General features: G+C 41.4%; 1 long non-coding RNA gene across 1 annotated transcript in view; it reads left to right on the top strand.

The window, feature by feature from the left end:
* The first annotated feature begins 648 nt into the window (after window positions 1-648).
* The window catches only part of LOC131382483 (uncharacterized), a 72,642-nt gene continuing 66,098 nt past the window's right edge, over window positions 649-7,192 (top strand). The window contains exon 1 of the long non-coding RNA XR_009212003.1: window positions 649-1,115. This is a non-coding gene — a long non-coding RNA (uncharacterized LOC131382483). The remainder of the gene's footprint in view (window positions 1,116-7,192) is intronic.

Below are 7,192 nucleotides of genomic sequence, written 5' to 3'. Positions count from 1 at the left end.
CACCAGACCAAATTGAGGACTAGCTAAAAAAGGGATAGGGAGGAAGCAGCTTTCCATAAGTCACCCCCACCAGTGTGCCATGTCAGTATACCATTGCCATGGCAACACTGGGTTGGGGGCTGTTACTATCTCTTTCTATGGCAATGAGCTGATTACCCAAAAGTGACTACACCTTACCTAGAAGTTTCTGTGTAAATCACCCCTTAATCTACATGCAATTAAAAGCAGGTTTAAATATGACTGCAAAACCGCCCTGAGCCGCTACTCTCAGCATGCTACCTGTGGGGTAGCCTTGCTCTTCAGCCGCAGTCACAGAGCTATAACACCTCAGGATCTGTAATACTGCCACTTTAATAAAGCCGTTTTTTTTTCTACCCTATGACCAGTTCACCCTTACCTTCTTTCCTGGGCAAGCCCAGAACCCTTGCAGGATAAGCCCCACTTTGGGGCTTGTTGGCCCTGCATCAGTGTGGTGCCTGGCCAAGGGCAAAGAGAGAAGATGGTGGCACGAGAAACAGCAAGAGAAGTGGCAGTTAGCAAAACCACAGTGAGAGAAGCAGCAGTCAGCGATTCGAGGTTCGGCAGTTGGCAATCAGCAGGTGGCATTGGTAAATGGCTGGTTGGCAGTCAGTGGTAGGGAAGTTGGCAGCATGGCAGTAAGGAAGACGGCAAGAAAAAGCGATCTGCAGCACGACAAGCTGGGAGACGATGAGAGGTGGTGAAGCAGAGCTGTTAATACCTAAAAGCTAAAACACGAACCAAAGGCTCTTTTCAGAGCCATCGTTTTCCTTGGCCAACAGGGGAACTGAGCAGACAGGCAAGCAGCCATAGTGTCACTGTCTCATGTGAGACTTGTAGTTCTGATCAGCAGGTGGGTGGGTAACCAGCCCCTGTGCCAGCCTCTCTCACCACTGTAGCTGAGCCCAACAGCAGCCATAGTGCCACTGCCTCGTGTGAAACACGCTGCTCCAACTGGCAGACTGGTGGGTTACAGTCTCCCTGCTGGCATCTCTCACCATGGCAGCTAATCCCACCCAAGCTGAGGGATCCTGGAGAGATCATCATGCAGATTTCCATGTGGAATATTGTCAGTACCATTTGGCTCTGGTGGATGGGTGAGTGTCCCCTCTGCCCCCACCCCCATAGTATCAGGAGAACTAAGGAATAAAATAAAAGCCTTTGGCCAGGTGATCATTTTGAAGCCCCCATCGTTCGAGTGCTCCAAAGCATGTCCTCATTACCCCTTCCCCTGTTCCTTTCTCCTCTGACTCCATTTTACTGTTCCATCAGTCATTTTATTTTCAGTTTTAAAATGTATGATTTGTTTGCAGTCTTATGTTTGCTTTTAACTTTCTGTTACCTGTGTTTTGGCAATTGTTTAAGGCAGGACACTTGGTTTTGAGAGGTCCCCCATTTTGTTGGCTCTGGGATGTTACAGTCATATTGTTTGGTGACCGCAACTTGGTCTTGGGTTGACTGTCAGCCACCCCCTTGGGTGTCCCAGGGGTCTTGGCATTTGATGTGGGAAACTTCATTGGCTGAAACTCAGGCACTCTGGGTTTTCAGCATTGGTTTTAACCACCCCTAGATGCTCTGAGGTATTCAGCATTGACATTCTTTCTTGGACTGTGAGTTATATACCTTCCCCCTAGGGATATATCAGTCTTGCCTTTTGATGCCCTGAAGTTAGATATATTATTTTTCTAATAGCCAGTTGCAAGCCCCTTTCTGTGTGTTGTCTCACAACTGCCTTCCTCAAGTTCCTCTTGGTCAATGGAACTGGGAGTTCCCAGGCTCCTGGCCAGATTGATAGCCATATACAGTGGTAGACAAGTGGTGACCTGAATTTCTTTTTTTTTTTTGGTGTCTCTGCCACTGGGTAGGTGCTCCAACAGGTCAGAGCCTCGGAGGTCTTCCCTTTGGGAGCACTATTAACTCCCTTCCCTTCCTCCCTTCCACTGTCACTATTTGTTTAGCCTCTCTCTGCCCAACCCTCACTCTGTGGAATGTAGACTCAACATCCAACTCCCCTTTTGTAGCTGGTAATCTACTTTAGTAACACCTTGCTATCTATGTTTTGTAGAAAGTGGGAAATTAGAAGGGGAGAGTAACTAAGCATTTGCTAACCGTAGGCTAACCGTAACTCCCTGTAGAGATCTTTACTAGACATGTGGACAACAGCAAGCATCCCAAAAGCCACTAGGGTGTTCTTTAGACAAATGGACCAAATTTCAATTATTGGACAAATTGAAAAGAAATAAAACTCATTTACTACTGTAATAATATTTGGATGCAATACAAATTGGTAAGCCAACAGATTGACATAGGCATGGTTCTTTACGTTATAATGATATTGTACACTTATATTGGCTTTGTAAAAACTAGGGAAAATGAGAAGTTTCTTATGTGCAGGATTTTATGGCCCTCTACCAAGATCCTAACCTAAAGGCTAGCTGTAGAATGTGTCTGGCTCATGATACTCCCAGGCACCCAGAAGCTTTACCAAACATCCTAGATGACCCCTTCCCAGCTGCCCCCCCAGGAGGCCTATGCTTCCCCCTCATTCAGAACCTCCTCAGTCCCCTAGTTCTGAGGGGTGCTCCACCAGTCCTCCAGCACAGGATTCCACCCAAGGTCATCAGACACCCCTTCCTCTTATCCAACAAACCCTGGCTCATATCCCCTACCACCTGAGAGGTAAGCCCAGTGAGTCCACCAGGAGTGGGTCCCCATATCAGACCCCCAAATTGAACTTATGTCCATTCCAGAAGATAGCTGATGAAGGTGGAGGAACAATGAGTATAGGTGCCTTTTTCCATGTCTGATCTGGCTTTATGACAGGAAAAATTTGATCAGTTTTTGGAGGATCCAGGGAAGTTTGTAAAGGTGTTTGATAAGTTTACCGTATCTTTAACTTAGCATGACATGCAAATATTATTATCCACTTGCACCATAGAGGAAAAACAGAATTCTAAGTACTGATCATCAACATGCAGATGGAGTGGCTGTGCATAACCCAGGCCATGACATTTATTGTGTGGCAGGAGGTGCAGTTCTGCACTGCTTCTAGCAGAGGTTCTCCATTAAGGCTCTGACAATGCAGCAAACTTCTGCCTGGACATCCAGGTGCTTCCATACATCTTCTGAAAACTAAGCAAAGATTCCCAAATCTTAATTCTCTACTTCTATGTACCCACAGTCTCAACACCATGTGGAAGTTGCCAAGGTTTGGGGCTTGCCCCCTCTGAAGCAATGGCCTGAGCTGTAGCTTGGCCCCTTTTAGGCACAGCTAGAGCTAAAGCAGCAGGAATGCAGGGCATCATGTCCTGCACACAGCAGGCAGCCCTTGGGATGAACTCAGGAAACCATTTTTCCCTCCTGGATCCCCAGGCCTGTGATGGGAGGGGGTACTGTGGAGGTCTCTGAATGCCCTAGAGAAGTTTTCTTCATTGTCTTTGTGATTAACCTTTAGCTCCTGGTTACTTACGCAAATTGACGTAGCTGCCTTGAATTTCTCATCAGAAAATGGGTTTTTCTTTTCTATCGCATCATCATGCTGTACATTTTCCATACTTTTATGCTCTGCTCCCTCTTAAATGCTTTGCCACTTAAAACTTTCCTCTGCCAGATACCCTAAATCATCTCTCTCGAGTTCTAAGTTACATAGATCTCTAGGGCAGGGGCAAAATGCCACCAATCTCTCTTCTAAAGCGTAGAAAGAGTGACCTTTACTCCAGTTCCCAACAAGTTGCTAATCTCCATGTGAGACTACCTCAGTCTGGACTTCATTGTCCATATCACTATCAGCATTTTGGTCAAAGCCACTCAGTAAGTCTGTAGGAAGTTTCAAATTTTCCGACATTTTCCAGCCTTCTTCTGAGCCCTCCTAACAGTTCCAACCTTTGCCTGTCACCCAGCTCCAAAGTCACTTTCACATTTTGGAGTATCTTTATAGCAGCACTCGACCCCATTGGTACCAATTTACTTTATTAGTCCATTCTCACACTGCTTTATAAAGACATACCTGAGACTGTCTAATTTACAAAAGAAAGAAGTTTAATTGACTCACGGTTCAGCATGGCTTGGGAGGCCTCAGGAGGTTTACAAAAATGGCAGAAGGGGAAGGGGAAGCAAGGCACCTTTTCACAAGGCAGCAAGAAGGTGAAGCGCAAGTGGAGGAAATGCCAGATGCTTATAAAACCATGAGATCTTGTGAGACTCACTCATTATCATGAGAACAGCATGTGGGAAGCCACCCCCATGATTCAATTACCTTCACCTGGTCCTGCCCTTGACACATAGGGATTATGGGGATTGCAATTCAAGGTGAGATTTGTATGGGGACACAGAGCCAAAGCATATCAAAGAGAGTCTCTGATGACTGGATAACTACCATTTATGTAAATATAAAGAGACATGAACCTTTAAAACAATAATCTCATTAGTAATTAACTCCTGTTGTACTGAAACTCAGTTCTTAAATAATCAGTCATATGGTTGACAACTAAGTAGAACTCAGTGGTATTTGGTTAACTACAGCTTCTGTGTTTTTTTTAATGCCATATATCACCTTTAGCCGGATTTTTATTCCCCATACTATCTTTCATTGACAAAGTTTAGATAGATAATTTATATTAATAATAAAGGTTGTGAAAAGAATTTAAAATGGCTCCTGATTCATCAGTCTGCATACATTATACTTATAAATTTGAAGTATATTTTTACACAAAATACATTGTATTGTTTCTGATTTCTTGAAATTAATGACACATGGATGACACATATGACATCATTAGCCAGAAAATACCTTCATTTTGAATTTTATATACCCTTAATATTCTGAATAAATAGGTATTGAATATGCATACATACAAAATGCATGCTTTGTTCCTATAGGTTTCATGTAAGTAATGAATGATAGAGTGCTACCTACTTCTATCTCTCTGCTTTTAAGATAATTTTAAATTTATTTAGAGTTTCAAATATTAAAGTTTCAGAATGAATCAATCTCTGTGGACTGCACAGAGGGAAACCTATTCACTTTTTTGTAGTTATAATTATAGAAGGCCAACAAAATCAGCTACAGAAAATATTTGGTAAATGTCTGAGTTGAGCACTATGAAGTTCTAAGCAGCACATTGCCTTTAGACAGCCTGATTAGTCTATACAGAGAGAGTTCTCTAACTATACAATGTTGAAGAAACCAGTCTTTAACAACTATTGATTGTTCTTTGGTAATACTTATTTACTTTTCAAATCATACAGTTCATTATGAACTGATAGGAGTCCTAAATATACTCTATTCTAAATACCTCAGAGTTGAAGAAACAGAGTTAAGAAATGTTCAAGTATTTGATCATGTTCAAATGCCAAGGTTAGCATCTTCATTTTTTAACTCCCAGTGCAGCGATTAACAAACCATAAAAATCACATTTTGTAATAAGGGCACAAAATACAGAGTATGAATTTTCACGGGAAAAGCTTAAAAAAACTTGGAAAATATAGTAGGAGAAATCTATGAGAAACTTAAAACACACCTGTTTTTATTGTATCCCTTTAAGAGGATTATGAAAGGTAAGTGGTGCTTTCAATTCTATTATTTCCTCACTCATATTTTTCAAGTTCCTTAGAGTCAACATATCTAATTTACTTTCCTTTGCTCCTTTTATGGTGGTACAGAATGTACTAAATGCCAATTATACCAATGATAATTAATTCTAGTTTTTCTAAGATATCTAACATGTAAATAATATGCCCATTTTAAAACTGAAACTATGTACTCAGATTAACAAACGGTATAATGTGATTCACCTAGTAAATGATATAATCGGGATATTAACCTTTGTCTGAACTTCTTTCAAGACTTTCTTTCAATGCTGCTACCTGCATTCTAATATATCATTTTTGTTTTCATGATTTTTATACTTGTGCTCATAAGGCATCATGAGACTATAAGATTTCTACAGTCAATAGATGCATTTGTCTCTACTATTGCACATTAAAGTTTTACAAGTGTTTGGGCAGAACTTTGGATATATCTTGTGTGTCAAACCTGCTCTTTTCACCTTTGTTAATGGCGACTCTATCTTTCCAATTGCTCAGACAGAAAACTTACGTTTTTCTTTAATTTCCTCTTGGCACTAACCTTAATGTGCATTCAGTGCTCATCCACTTCACAGCTTTTTCTTTGTTATAGCAGTGATACCAGATGCTCTCAACTCTCACCTGAATCATTCCAATAGTCTCCATCTCCTAACTCGTCCTGACTGTTTCCGATCTTGCCCACATTGATTCTATTCCTAAAAGAATTAACAGAGTTATCTTTTTAAATGGCAAATTAATCATATCTCTCCTCACTTCAATTCCTCCATCTCACTTACAATAAAAAGTGAGAAACCTTAGCATGTCCCAAAAACACCCAGGAAACTGGATCCAACCCTCATACACATGCAAACAGATACAAACACACTTTCGACCTTATTTCCCCACTTCCTCTTTAACCCTTTGCCCCAGTCAATATGACCTCCCTATTATTATTCTCAAATCAACTAGAATGACACTTTTGAATCAGGACCTTCATAATTATTGCTTCTTTGGCCTGGAACTCTTTCCTTTCAGTTGTATGCACTGCTAACTCCTTTATCTCCTTTAAATCTCTGGTAATATTATAAATGTGGTTATCTTTAAATACCTTATTAAGACAGAAATCAATTATATAGTTTGGGTCTTCCAGAAGAAGACTTCATGAATTACCTACACTGAAGAAACAGCTGTTTAAAAATTCAATGTTTTGCAGAATGGTGCATTTGTAAAATAAAGTAATCATTGTGTGATAATGTAAAATTGCTATAAAAGTTTTTAAGCATTTACTCTCACTTTCTGTATTTATCTCAGTATACTATTGCCACAAAGTTATGTAGACCAGCATTGTGTCTCATCTTATATTCCATATGAAAATAGCATAGCTGCCGGGCGCGATGGCTCACGCTTGTAATCCCAGCACTTTGGGAGGCCGAGGTGGGCGGATCATGAGGTCAGGAGATCGCGACCATCCTGGCTAACATGGTGAAACCCCGCCTCTACTAAAAATACAAAAAATTAGCCGGGCGTAGTGGCGGGCGCCTGTAGTCCCAGCTACTCGGGAGGCTGAGGCAGGAGAATGGCGTGAACCCGGGAGGCGGAGCTTGCAGTG

Source organism: Hylobates moloch, unplaced genomic scaffold (assembly GCF_009828535.3).
Source record: "Hylobates moloch isolate HMO894 unplaced genomic scaffold, HMol_V3 SCAFFOLD_30, whole genome shotgun sequence".
NCBI lineage: Eukaryota > Metazoa > Chordata > Mammalia > Primates > Hylobatidae > Hylobates > Hylobates moloch.
This window is presented reverse-complemented; position numbering and strand designations above follow the sequence as displayed.